At 43.3% G+C, this 13,739-nt stretch overlaps 1 long non-coding RNA gene across 1 annotated transcript; it reads left to right on the top strand.

Moving 5' to 3' along the window:
• The first annotated feature begins 3,006 nt into the window (after positions 1 to 3,006).
• LOC132356878 (uncharacterized) lies at positions 3,007 to 6,629 on the top strand. The gene is made up of 4 exons (XR_009500135.1): positions 3,007 to 3,059; positions 3,267 to 3,526; positions 5,933 to 6,032; positions 6,552 to 6,629. It is a non-coding gene; the product is annotated as an uncharacterized LOC132356878 (long non-coding RNA).
• The last annotated feature ends 7,110 nt before the right edge of the window (positions 6,630 to 13,739 follow it).

The following is a 13,739-nucleotide window of genomic DNA, read 5'->3' as shown; positions in this document are numbered from 1 at the left end:
GGCTCCAGGTGCGCAGGCTTCAGTAGATGTGGCACACGGGCTCAGTAGTTGTGGCTCGCGGGCTCTAGAGCATGGGCTCAGTAGTTGTGGCACACGGGCTCAGTAGTTGTGGCATGTGGGCTCAGCAGTTGTGGCTCGCGGGCTCTAGAGCGCAGGCTCAGTAGTTGTGGCGCACGAGCTTAGTTGCTCCGCGGCATTTGGGATCTTCCTGATTCAGGGCTCGAACCCGTGTCCCCTGCACTGGCAGGCGGATTCTTAACCACTGCGCCACCAGGGAAGTCCCGTGACTTGTTTTTGATGCTGCTTCACCCACGACTGCCAACCGGACACCCAGGCATCGGTAGAAATCAATGAAATAGATTGAAATGGGTGAATCATCACCCGTAGACAGCATGCAGAGTAGATGCTGGAGACCCCAGAGCTCCCTGAAGCTGCGCCCCAAGGCTTTCCAGATGCTCTCACATCCTGTTTTCACAAACCACAAAGGAGCCAGTGTAATTTCCACCCAGTAGAGACAGTGCCGCTCAGATCAGCTGCAAGAGAGTGGCAGCCTCCCACTCTGGCTTCTGCAGGAGTTGGCTGGGAGGACAGTTAAATGGCCCCAATGTGCTAATGAACATACAAAATGAAATTAATGCAATTATCTCTTCTGCTTGGCCGCTGCTCCCCGAATGTGGCATTTTCTCATTCACGTAGTTGTTAGCCATGATCCAGTGGAGATTTATTTATTTTTTTAATGTTTAAAAATTTTTCATTGAAGTATAGTTGTTTTACAATGTTGTATTCATTTCAGGTGTACAGTAAAATAATTCAGTTATACACCTATATATTATGTATCTTCTTTTTTTACATTCTCTTCTTTTTTACATTGTGTCTTTTTAGATCTTCTGCCTGTTTTTGGATTGGGTTGTTTGTTTTTTTGATATTGAGCTGCATGAGCTCTTTGTATACTTTGGAGATTAATCCCTTATCAGTTGCTTTGTTTGCAAATAATTGACATATACACACTACTACATATAAAATAGATAACTAATAAGAGCTTACTGTATAGCACAGGGAACTCTACTCAATACACTGTAATGACCTATATAGGAACAGAATCAAACAGAAGAGTGGATATATGTGTATGTATAACTGATTCACTTTGCTGTACACCTGAAACTAACACAACATTGTAAATCAACTGTACTCCGATAAAAATTAATTTTAAAAGTCCATTTAAACTATATTCTGAAGCACAGGAAACCCCACCACCATCAAAAAAAAAATGGTACTGGAGAGGTTTGAGCTCTTACCTGTATGGGAATATGGAGGAGAGGAAATTATCCAGAATAATGATTGATGAAGCCTAGTGGGAGAGGTATGGAGAGGAGAAGAGGATGGTGCTCTGGATATCAGAGGGGAAAGGTTTCTGGGGAGAAGCAGGAAAGAGCAGCTCCAAGAAGATGGGTTCTTGAAAAGGGGTTCTTGGCTTGGAAAGGAGATCGTGCCGTATTTCCCGGGGCAACATCACAGCAGTGGTGGGTTGGGCTGAGCGGTCAACGTAACGGGAGAGAAATGAGGGTGGTCCATGTTCGAGAACATTCGGTGGGGACAGGAAGGGGAAAGATGGGACAGGAGCTTCAGGGAAGGAGGAGGGAGGTCTCGGGAACGTCTGAGGATGTCTGCCATTTCTTTTTTCCTTTTAAAAATGCCCAGCCCCATCCGACATCTGGCATTTATGTCACGTTGGTGGAAACAAAGGAGAGGAAAGGGCGGAAGAGAATGTCAGGGAAATGCCTCACGCAGAGAGGAGTGGGTGGACGCTGTCTTGGGAGGGGCAGGTGTCTGTGGTCAAGACGTGAGTCATGAAGGGGGCAGATGGGGAGACTGGAAAGAGGGAGGAGGATGGAGTTTGGGAGGGACGACTGGACACTCACGCTGGAGATGCCGCTTCTCACGAAGATAAGCCGCCAGCACTGCATCTAAGATGGACAGAGTGCGCCTTGAGTGACGCTGATGCCATCAAGATGTCAACATCCCTGAAAGCCGTCCCCATTCTCATTAGCCATTTCTTCACGTCCCTTGATAGAATGACAGGACATTCTCATTAATGGTTTTTTAACCCTCTTCCATGCCATTTCCCTTGGTGTGAAATCCAGTGCTGAGTAAGCTGTACGGCTTCTTCTCTTTTTCTTTCTTTCTTTTTTTCTTTTTAACTTCACAGAACTCCCAAAGTCCCATCATTCTACAGGAATCAGATTGATGTCATCTAAACCTCAGCATATGCTTTTCGTTAATGATGGAAAGTTTCTTTCTCATCACCAAAGGAGTTTATGAGAGACCTAAGGGTGTAAGTGAAACACTTCATTACTAAAAAAAAAAAAAAAATTACCTGTGTCTTTGGGAAAATTATCTGGAGATATGAAAACATATAGGAAAGTTAATAAAAAGGGATCCTACACTGTTTCTATCAAATGTTCCGTCCTCTGTAATATAATGTCTTTTGTCAAGTTACGAGAGCAAAGCATATGGCACTTAATCACAGCATCTTGAATTCATATGCAGAGGCTGCATATGTGTCCATTATTTTTGAAATATGCTAAATGGACAGATTCTGGAAGTTCCAGATGTGAAAATTAAAAAAAAAAAAAATACAGTTCATCCCCTGGAGTTTTGTCAGAATCCCTTAGGATTTGTTCATGTTTCTTACTTTAGTAAGAGTGTTTACTAACACAACTACGGGAGTAGTACTGCTTTGGGAGAAGCTGGTTATCTTGAAGGCATCTCCGCCCCCATGTTTCAGTGGCCGTGAAAGATTCTCTCTTCTTTCTGGGAGAGTTGGTATTTTTTTGCCTTTTCTGACAAACTAACATTTTGGACCCATGAGCTTGTTCCAAGGTCCCTTCCCTCTTGAGCCCGGTCTGCTCCTGACCTCGGGGCTCTCCTCCCTCGAGTGTTCTGAGGACATGGGCTGGCCAGAACATCACCAGTTTATACATCGTAAAGGCTCATCTTGCCTTCCAGGAGGGAGCAGAGCGGAACAGAAGTGGAAGAGGATGGATGTGCCAGGCCTCAGGGTAATGCAGGGAATCGTGCACTATAAAAGATAACTTCATTTTCTCTTGGAGAGACACCATGCATGGGGGAAATGTTGGCTGGGGGTCTGGCCCTAGTTTGTCCCTCTCACCTCTTGGGACCTCTCTGGGATATCTATAAACTCTGAAAGGGAAAACTCTCCCAAGGTTCGTTTTCATTCTAACAAACACTGCTTGTTTCCCTTCCAGCAAAGAAATGGCATTCAGCGGGTGGTCACGCTCCGTCCACATTCCCACTCTTCCAGAGGGCAGTGGCACTGGTGATCATTAAAAACAACATCACCCTTCAAAATTGTGACAACTTCTTCCTCTAATAGCCTGAATCAGTGTCCCCGGAGATATCAGGTCTCCGTCTCTAGAACTGGGGAATGTGACCTGATTTGGAGAAGAAATCTTTGCAGACTGTCACCTTCAGAACTCAGCCTTGTCTGAAAATCCATCCAGTCAAGGTTAGATTTTTTTTTTTTGCTTTTATTTATTTATTATTTACTTTTTTCATTGAGGTATAGTTGATTTACAATATTATATTCGTTTCGGGTGTACAGCACAGTCATTCACTATTTTAAAGGTTTGTAGTTACTATAGAATATTGGCTGTATTCCCCATGTTCTACAATATATACTCGTGGCTTATCTGTTTTATATATAGTAGTTTGTACCTCTTAATCTCCTACCCCCCTGTTGCCCCTCCTCCCATTCCCTCTCTGCACTGGGAACCACTAGTTTGTTCTCCGTTATCTGTGAGTCTGCTTCTGTTTTGTTATAGTCATTCATTTGTTTTATTTTCTTTTTAGATTCCCCATATAAGTGATAACATGGACTATTTGTCTTTCTGTGTCTGACTTATTTCACCTAGTATGATCATTTCTAGGTCCATCCATGTTGCTGCAAATGGCATTATTTCACTCTTTTTCATGACTGAGTAGTATTCCACTGTATACATGTACCACATCTTCTTTATCCGTTCCTCTGTTGATGGACACTTAGCTTGCTTCCACATCTTGGCTACTGTAAATAGTGCTGCTGTGAACATGGGGGTGCATGTATCTTTTTGAATTAGTGTTTTCATTTTCTTCAGATACATCGCAAGTTTGTAAAGGGGGGAAGAAGGTCCACAGCAGAACATGAAGAGGGAAATCCTTTCCTAACACGTGCTGGGGGTAGAGCCATGAGGTTGCCTAAACCTTGTCCCTGGGATTCCGGAATCCCGATCGTCCAGGCAATGCTTGCCCATCCAGACTCCCGCCCTGCCCGGACTCTGCCTCGGAACCGGGAAGCTCTAAAAAGACTAAGAGATCGAGGCAGGTCACCAGCAGAAACTGGAAACAAATGCTCAATCTTTAGATTTAGGTCACTGCTTCTCCCCGTGGCGGAAAGCACACCGTTCCTCATCCATCTGGCAGTATCTGTTGAGCAGAACCGGCACCTAACCACAGCCTCTGCCAAAGCTGTCAGCGATGGGTGAGGTCAGCCTTGAAAATAATTTTCCAAGCACGTTGGATCTCCAGATCCTTTCAGTGTGGAAAGCTAGAATTCATTTATTAACAGCGTAAGTACATTTCGCTTGAGGAGCAAATGAGAAGAACGTGGTCATCTGCTCCAGGCAAGCAGGACACAAAAGGAGGTGGAATGAAGTCCCCTCTCTCAGAGGGGCTGCGGGTTCCTTGCAAAGGTGTTGTTACTATTTATGGGGAAGGTCCTCAGTTTTTCTGAAGTGAGTGTGCTAGCAAACTGAGAATTTTAAAAGAATAAGGTTTTTAAAATTTGATATACAACACTTAAATGTAGAAATTGAAATTTTTCTTTAATTAATTTATTTACTTACTTTTGGCTGCGTTGGGTCTTTGTTGCTGCACGCGGGCTTTCTCTAGTTGCAGCGAGCGGGGGCTACTCTTCGTTGTAGTGCGCGGGCTTCTCACTGCATTGGCGTCTCTTGTTGCAGAGCACAGGCTCTAGGCGTGCGGGCTTCAGTAGTTGTGGCACACGGGCTCAGTAGTTGTGGCTCGCGGGCTCTAGAGCGCAGGCTCAGTAGTTGTGGCGCACGGGCTTCGTTGCTCCGCGGCATGTGGGATCTTCCCGGACCAGGGCTTGAACCCGTGTTCCCTGCGTTGGCAGGCGGATTCTTAACCACTGCGCCACCAGGGAAGCCCAGAAATTGCAATCTTTAACTCACTTGAAATGGCTATCCTCTAATTGCTGGGTTACTCTACATGAGAAACTCAACTGCATGGGTGTGGAAATAAGCATAAATTCGTATAATAGGTAATACATATTATTCTAGCTATCTATCATCTACCAGTGTTTCATATCTATCAATCATCTATCTACTCTCTTCTATCAAATCTATCAATCTTTCCTCTATCCATATCTATGTATCTATTATCTGTCTATCCATTCACCAATCATTTATCTGTTCTATCATCTATCTACCATCTATCGAATCTATAAATCTTTCATCTATTCATATCTATCTCTCCACCTGTCACCTGTCATTTATCTGATGTATCTATCTATCCATCCATCCATCCATGTATCTATGTATCTATCTATCCATCCATCCTTCTATTTGTCTGTCTCTCTCTCCATCCATTCTTCTATCTATCCATCCACCCATGTATCTATCTGTGTATCTATCTGTCCATCCATCTTTCTATATGTCTGTCTGTCTGTCTACCTATCTATCCATCCATCCTTCTATATGTCTGTCTGTCTATCCATCTACCTACCTATCTCTATCCATCCTTCTATATGTCTATCTATCTTTCTATCTATCAATATCTATCTATCTGTCATCTACCCAGTAAATCATTCACACATAATACCCTCAATGATTCTGCCATTATTCTCATTCTTCAGATGAACAACCACCTGATGGAGTCACCAGTTACCTGAGGAAGGGGACACAGCCTTGGGAGATGGAGCTGAGACGTGGCCTCACCTACTCCTTTCATTAAAGGTGTGTGATTCACAATCACATTTACATTTGACCTGCTCCAGGGTCATGGTTACCCGTATTCATTTGTATACACAACGATATTCAATTTTGTTCTTGTTCTGTAGAATATCTTGCAGTAATTCAGTCAGCATTATAAACACCCACTGGGTATTTAATTTTATTCTGCCTTACTATTACCGTTCAGAGTCCGTGGCATACATCTTTTAACCCAGTTTTTTGAGTTTGTGAAAGAGTTCTCTCTGATAGGGGACAGAAGGTGAATTTCACTTGTGTGAGCTTCTCAATCACAAGGATTCCGAGGGAGTGGGAATTTACAATACAGTCGGCTTCTAGAGAAGCCCATGGGAGCCCATATAAGTGCCCTGCTACCTTTGACCAGCGCTTATGGTCATGGCTAAATCTGGTTCTTTGTTTTACTGTTGATGTAGTCATCAGTTACTATCTGATTACTATTAAACTATTTGACCTATTCCACAGGTAGTTTAAAAACATCTCACTTAATGTTCTCACTCCCCCCAGGAGATAGGACTCAAAGGGATCAATTTTACCGTGGGAAGCAGCCCAGGGACCAGAGCCCTGTTTGCATGGCAGGTAGAGGTAAGTCAGAAAGCGCCATACAGCGGTTCTCATTGCGTCAAATTATCTTTGCATGAAATACCTCTTGATACATCACAAAGAGAGTGCATTGCTCAAATCCAGATGTTTCACGGGAGAGTGATGGAAATATTTGTATGGCCGAATTCTAAGTCTGAATTTGAAGCATTTCCTTCGCTAAAATGTTTGAGGACTTTTTAAAACTTAACTTTATTATTTTACTGAACTGTCGTTAATGTACAATATTATATAAGTTACAGGTTGGACAATGTAGTCATTCACAATTTTTCAAGGTTACACTCAATTTGTAGTTAGTATAGAATAGTGGGTGTATTCCCTGTGCCGTACTATATATCCCTGTAGCTTATTTTATACATCATAGTTTGTACCTCTTAATCCCCTCCCCCTATCCTGCCCCTCCCCCGCTTCCCTCTCCCCACTGGGAACCACTAGTTTATTCTCTATATCTGTGAGTCTGCTTCTGTTTTTGTTTTATTCACTAATACTAGTTGTATTTTTTAGATTCCACATATCAGTGATATCATACCGTATTTGTCTCTGTCTGTCTTATTTCACTTAGCATAACGTGGAGAGGACTTTCATTTATAGAGAAGATATTAGCTATACTGAGGGACACTCACCACCCATTCTGCCATGAGCACCCATGACAGACGTATAACCATACTGTTTCCGTGGTCAGTTATTAGGGTTTATGCCTCTGCCCTTACCCGGCCACAGAAAATGTGGATTTTTCCATGCCTTTACCAGACGATACGACATTAAAATGCCATTCATTTGGGTCAGTGAACCACTTGAAAGATGCGATATTTGGGGAGTATGGCTTGAAGGACCATGGCTCATAGATAGCATAGGTATTATTTTCAACTCACCCTGGACCACCCAGAAGCTGAGTTCTTAGACCACTGCTGTTGTAGTTCTCCACAGAATTGCTACCTCTGCACAGCACTTTGTTAGTACGCACTGGATGTTAAAGTGAAAATATTTATAGCAGAGTGCATTTCCAAAGTATGTCACTGTGTTCCCTGTGGGGGAAATATTGAAAACATTTTGGGGATTAATGACTCAGAGATATGACTGGAACAGCTTTTCTTCCCAGGGAGAATTGTTGGGAAATGGTTATTCACAAAACAGAAGAGGTATCACTTTTTCCTTTGGCTGCCAAGAAGCTCAGAACTCAATGATTTTTAAAAAATCTTGTCCTTGTGGTTGACAGGGACATAAAGACATTTCAGGTGAAGGGGTTGAGGGAAGAGTACATTTTTAAATATTCTGCCTTCTGAGGGACAGGGATAAATTGGGAGATTGGGATGGACACATACACACTACTATATACAAAGTAGACAACTACTAAGGACCTACTGTATAGCACAGGGAACTCTACTCAGTACTCTGTAATGACCTGTATGGGAAAAGACTCTGAAAAAGAATAGATACACGTGTATGTATAAGTGATTCACTTGGCGGTACACCTGAAACTAACAGAACATTGTAAATCAACTACGCGCCAACAAACACTTTAAAAATAAATAAATAAGTACTCTGCCTTCTAAAATCTTTGTGATGGTCAGATGAAATTTATATTTGTTTGGAGAACTGCAAACATACAAAAGCAGGGAGAAGAGTATATTGTATCCCTCATATACCCATCCCACTAAGTGATTACCGCCCCCTGGGTAATCTTGTTGAATCTATAGTCACACCCACTCCCCTCCTTGGACCTCCAGACTCTTCTTGAGGCGAATCACAGGCATCAAACAATTGCATTCAGTTATTTAATGATATCTTATTTTGTCCTGCGTATTCTTAAGCAATAGACACAGTACACGTAAGGCATGTGGTGGGGAGGCAGGCAGACACATGCACATTTGCACAAACTCATGTGTTTTTTCCATGAGTCACTCAACTTCTGCAGCCGTGCTTGGGTTTGCACTCATTCTCAGCCTTGGAAACCGGCCCAAGACCATCCCTTGCTGGTGAGAGGGTGTCCAGTTGCCAGGTCTGTATTGTGTTGATGGCTCTTACCCGAAATTGTTCCTTTCCTTGGACCCCAATGGCATTTTCCAGAGTGGAAAGATGCAATATAAAAATAAAAGTATATCTCCTGCTGGAGTTGGAGGAAACCAATAATTCTTTTCTTCCCTCACCCTCTCGTATCTGGAATCACTACCAAGGGCTGCATTTACCAAGGAGACGATACTGTCATCCTCGGGATTCGGGGAGGAGAACCCGTCCTATCCTAGCATGAGATGACACTACATATGTGCCACCTGCTTAGATCAAGAGGTGACGTGAGTCCAATGCTTCTCAGTACTTCTCCCCTCGTCTGGGAGCCGAGAAGCCCAAAAGCCAGAGAGACGACACTTGCTCTCGATCTTTTCGTTTCTTCAAAACGCCATGACTGCTTCCATGATCCCGCCTGCCTGCATCCTTTCAGCTCACTTCTTGGAGATGTTTCCACATAAATCACCACCTAATGCACTATGAAATCACCCACGACGCCGTCCTCTGGAATGCGCTTCGGGGTAACAGCTGCCGTTGGGTTTCTGCTCTTGCAAAACTGGTATTTATGGTAATCCATTTAGCAATTATGATTATCTCAGTTTGTGGGAGCTTGGCAAGGAGATGACATGGTCTGGCTGCTTTGCAGGAGGAAAAGTAATGGACTGAGTTTTCCAGAAGGAGATGACTCAGCGCCTTGAAAGCTGTGCCGAGCAGGGCCGTGAGGTGCTCGTTAGAGGGGAACTGGGATCTCTTTAGGGACACACCCGTTACTGGCGACAGCTGGGGCTGTCAGGTGTGCCATGGGCCTTAAAGACAACGTGTCCCCAAAGGTGGAAAACCCTCAGAAAAGCTTCGGGAGATGATGCCTGTGGAATCTTCCATAGGAGACTTCTGCAGAATAAGGTGTCATCCCAACATCACAGAGACTGAGCAGCTAATGGTTTCTTAAGGTTTTTGCTTGACTTCTCCTCAAAGACGTAGAGCACGGCTTGGCACCCGTGGTCTGTACAGAGCCAGAGAGGAAATATTGGGGGCTTTTTCGGCCCTACACGTCGTCTCAACTACTCAGCTCGGCATTGCAATGGGTACAGAGATATACGTGTTGCCTAAACGGATGCTCTTGGTTGTGTTCCAATAAAGCTTTATTGATTTGAATTTCACATAATTTTCAAGTCTCATAGAATATTGACTGTTTTCATTGCTTTTGACTTTTTTCCCCAACCATTTAAAAAATACATAATTATTCTTAGCTTGTCTACAGAAGCAGGCAGCTGGCACGATTTGATGGGTTATTTGATGGGTTATTAATCTGTGGGTTGTTTGCCATCTCCAAGTATAGATGACCTGTATTAGCATTCTGCAGGGAAACAGAAGCCGTCAGATATCTATCTATATCTGTATATCTATATCTATATCACCTATCTATCATCTGTCTAGTCTGTATGTCTGTCTATCATCTATCCATCTCAGTCTATCTAATATTATCTATCTAATCCAATCCTCTATCAATCATCTGTTGACCTATCTATCTATCATCTATCTACTTACCATATGTATCCTATCTAGCTAGCTAGCTATCCATCTATCTATCTATTTAGCTTTCAACCTCTATCTCTGTCTATTATCTATCAATATCTATTCATCTATGTATGTCTGTATCTATCATCTATCTACTTATCATATCTATTATCTATGTATCTATCTATCTACAGAGAGAGAGAGAGAGAGAAAGTTGTTTATGAGTAATTGGCTCCCATGATAATGGAGACCCAGAAGTCCCACCGTCTGCCATCTGCAAGCTGGAAACCCCTTCCTACTTGCTCACCTGGAGAAGAGAGAACTGAAAGTGACTGGTCCGTGTCCCAGGATACTTCGCAGCTGGGATTGTCCCCTGAGCCAGATTCCTCCAGGTGCGTCCACTGTCATTGCAGGAGTCCCAGAGATGAGCTTGAAAGGCTCACCATGAAGTACACATCTCCTGGCTAGCACCATGCAACAGGGTCCTCTGGAGATGCTGGAGCGGGGTCCTCTCTCCAGCCTTGGTGTCATGGAGACTGCAGAGCGGGGTGACAGTGTGCTGCTTCCACACAAAGGTCCGAGGGGGTCTGGGTGCTTCTCTGAACTCCATGGACCCTGGTGCTATCATTCCTGTCTGTGAGCCATCCAGCCTGGTCCTCCTGTATCCCAGACATTGTTCTAATAGCAGAACATTTGAAGCTCTAAATGCTTCTATGTGTGGAGGCTGATAGAATCCTCATTTTCCAGATGAGGAAGTTAAGATTTAGGGAGGTGAAGAGGTTTGAGAAGCTGGTGGCTAAAGGTGGTGCCGTTAGTAAAATGAAACACAAGGCAATTCACCCATTCAGTCTGATTCCCCTGCTAATACAGCTACTGTGGTCCATGGCCTTGAGGACAAGGAAGACGGCAGATGGAGAAAACAGATGCTGATTCTGTCCTCGTAATGTCCAAACAAGGAATTGCTTTTATCTGTCTGCAACTGGACTTAATTAGAACGTTAGATTGGTGAGCTGAAATCACCTGCTGGAGTTGGGTCAGACCATCAGACATGCCTGCATAAGTGGCTTTGTTTAAATACAGCCTGCGATGGATAATTTTATCTGTCAACTTGTCCAGGCCACAGTGACCAGTCAAACAGTTTAGATGTTTCTGGGAAGATATTTTATACCTGGAATGAACATTTGCATCATTAGCCTTTGAGTAAAGCAGATGACCTGCTGTAATGTGGGTGGGCCTTATCTAATCAGGTGAAGGACATAAGAGAAAAAAAGATTTGAGGTCCCCAAAGAAGAAGGAATTCTGCCTGAGTTTCCAGCTTACTGCCCTGATGACACTGGATGTAAGACTGTAACATCAACTCTTACTGAATTTCCAGGCTGCTGGCCTGCCCTAGGGATTTTGGACTTGCCAGCCCTAAAATCATGTGAGCCAATTCCTTAAAATAACTTCTCTCCCTCTCGATAGATAGATAGATAGATAGATAGATAGATAGATAGACAGACAGACAGACAGACAGATAGACAGATAGATAGATGTGATGGATGTACCCAGTGGTACATTTGTAAAATTAAAATAGATGGATGAACCCATTGACACGTTATCACCCCAAGTCTGTAGTTTACATTAGGGTTTGCTCTTGGTGGTGTACACTCTGTGGGTTTGGGCAAATGTATAATGACATGTATCCATCATTTTATCATCATACAGAGTAGTTTCACTGCCCTAAAAAATCTTCTGTGCTCTGTCTGTTCATTTTCCTTTTTCCCCTAGACCCTGGCAACCACTGATCTTTTTGCTGTCTCCATATTTTGTCTTTTTTTTAATAATGTCATAGAGCTGGAATCACACAGTAGGTAGTCTTTTCAGAATAGCTTCTTTCGTTTAGTCATATGTATTTAAGTTTCCTTTCCCATGTACTTTTTTTTTCTTTTCTGTAATTTTTTTAATATTTATTTTTTTATTGGGGTATAGTTGCTTTACAATGTTGTGCTAGCTCCTGCTGCACAGCAAAGTGACCCTGCTGTATGTATGTATACACGTATCGCCTCCCTTTTGGATGTCCCTCCCATCCAGGTCACCACAGAGCACCCAGTAGAGTTCCCTGTGCTCTACAGCAGTTTCTCACTAGGTATCTATTTCATACCCAGCGGCGTATATAGAGTTCAGAAAAAAAATTGTCTATGTGCCTATTTATAGTAATATCTATAAGCCTTTCAGGATCCATCAGGGGGATTTCTCTTTGCCCAGCATCACCTCCCCCTCTGCTATCATCAACTGACAATCACTTTTGTCTTCTAGTTCTATTCCTCAACAGTCATGTGTTCCAGATGTGGCAACTGGGCAGACATGCGCGTGGACCACTGTCTCTATACATTTGTCACCCATAAACCCTCACTTCATTCCACAACCATTTCTTAATGTCTAGCCTCTTCACAAAATACATAGGACTGAGGACTCACCCAATTTACCGTTTTGGAAACGGTCTATAAATGTTAGAAAGTGTCCTGCCAGTATCCATCCTGCCATGCTCAGCTCACAAAAACCCATCTCCTCTTCCAGGATCCTGCCCTAGACTCGCCCCGCTGGCATACATTGCTTCTCTGGGCCTCCACGGTACACAGGGTGACCCGCCCCCAACCCCCAGTGGAATGAACTGATGTCCACAGGCAATGAGCCAACCCAGTGAGGGATGAGGAAAACTGGAGCCATCTGGAGAGGAAATCTCCATGAGTCTCTCTCTCTCTCTTTTTTTTTTTTTAAACATCTTTATTGAAGTATAATTGCTTTACAATGGTGTGTTAGATTCTGCTTTATAACAAAGTGAATCAGTTATACATATACATATGTTCCCATATCTCTTCCCTCTTGCATCTCCCTCCCTCCCACCCTCCCCATCCAACCCCTCTAGGTGGTCACAAAGCACCGAGCTGATCTCCCTGTGCTATGCGGCTGCTTCCCACTAGCTATCTATTTTACATTTGGTAGTGTATATATGTCCATGCCACTCTCTCACCCTGTCACATCTCACCCCTCCCCCTCCCCATATCCTCAGGTCCATTCTCTAGTAGGTCTGTGTCTTTATTCCTGTCTTGTCACTAGGGTCTTCATGGCCTTTTTTTTTTCTTTTTTTCCTTAGATTCCATATATATGTGTTAGCATACTGTATTTGTTTTTCTCTTTCTGACTTACTTCACTCTGTATGACAGACTCTAACTCCATCCACCTCATTACAAATACCTCCATTTCATTTCTTTTTACGGCTGAGTAATATTCCATTGTATATATGTGCCACATCTTCTTTATCCATTCATCCGATGATGGACACTTAGGTTGCTTCCATGTCCTGGCTATTGTAAATAGAGCTGCAATGAACATTTTGGTACATGACTCTTTTTCAACTATGGTTTTCTCAGGGTATGTGCCCAGTAGTGGGATTGCTGGGTCGTATGGTAGTTCTATTTTTAGCTTTTTAAGGAACCTCCATACTGTTCTCCATAGTGGCTGTATCAATTTACATTCCCACCAACAGTGCAAGAGTGTTCCCTTTTCTCCACACCCTCTCCAGCATTTATT

This window comes from Balaenoptera ricei, chromosome X (assembly GCF_028023285.1).
Source record: "Balaenoptera ricei isolate mBalRic1 chromosome X, mBalRic1.hap2, whole genome shotgun sequence".
NCBI classification, from domain to species: Eukaryota; Metazoa; Chordata; class Mammalia; order Artiodactyla; family Balaenopteridae; genus Balaenoptera; species Balaenoptera ricei.
This window is presented reverse-complemented; position numbering and strand designations above follow the sequence as displayed.